The sequence below is a fragment of the Penaeus monodon genome, chromosome 27 (genome assembly GCF_015228065.2).
Source record: "Penaeus monodon isolate SGIC_2016 chromosome 27, NSTDA_Pmon_1, whole genome shotgun sequence".
Classification (NCBI taxonomy): Eukaryota; Metazoa; Arthropoda; class Malacostraca; order Decapoda; family Penaeidae; genus Penaeus; species Penaeus monodon.
The window spans coordinates 24,843,633-24,844,836 of NC_051412.1; positions in this window are offsets into that span (position 1 = coordinate 24,843,633).

Below are 1,204 nucleotides of genomic sequence, written 5' to 3' on the forward strand. Positions count from 1 at the left end.
CTGATACTGGTGTTGATGCTTTTGTCTTGCTGGTTGTGAAGAACAAGAAATTTTCAGATTGATAGTCTGAATAAAATCTCTATAGTTTATTGAATGTACAAAAATGAACCTTTAGAGATGTAACAAAATTATTTTGGAGTATGTTCAAAAGTATACATTAAAGTTGTCTGTGATGCTAGGAGACTAGGAGATCTTTGAGATACAAGTTGTTGGAGACTTAATCATATGTTATTTCATATCAGATGAAAGTTCAGAGCCATTGAAATTATTAAGAACATAAGAATTGATCTGCATATACTTAATTGTTTGTAATTGACTCTTAAAATGTTATCCAAACAATAAAAAATATTCTTGTGTGCTTTTATAGCGTATTCAGTGAAATAGGTTTACTTACCTTTTACCACCACATTTCACATTGACATTTTTTGCATTTTCACAAGTCATTCCAATACACATAAATTATAGTCTAGTCCTTTGAATGTCTTTCATGACACTGTGCAAGCCATAATCTAGCTAAGTTTCATGTCTTCTCATTTCATAGCTTTTCATTCATTTTATATCTGAAATGCCATGGTTGTTAATTATGCTTAGGCAGAAAAAAAAAAATAAATAAAGCATTTTATTAAACTTCTCTAGCTGTTTTCAGTCAGATATGTGCAAGACATTCAGTTCATAAGCTGAGTGAAAAAGGTAGAAGTATATTTATATAGATATTGTAATATCAATAGAACACAAGTGGCATTACTTCACAGGAATCCAAAGGTGATATTATTTTACATCTTCTGATCAGTATTTCTGGTGCACCATTATTATAGCTGCTTATTAATCAAAAAATGTTGATTTTAGGTGAGTAAAATACATTAAAGAGTAAGTGGTTTTGATAATATCGTTAAGGTTTATTGTATATAGCAGCTTATGCATTTTCCTTGGGAGACAAAGTATATCACATAAAGAAAAAGGATCAGACACAGTCGTCTGTAAGAGAAGTGGGTAATTCTTTCACCTTTTTGCATTATACATAGAGATGTGGAACAAAAAACAATAGGCATTACGATTAATATCACTGAGTCATGAACTATAATAGTTTAACATGTCTACAGACTAAATAACAACAAATTCACAAAATGCATACTCAATATAAAGGACAATCGTCTAGTGAATTAACAGTTCTTAGACATATGCCATTGTGGTTACAGCTGGATAA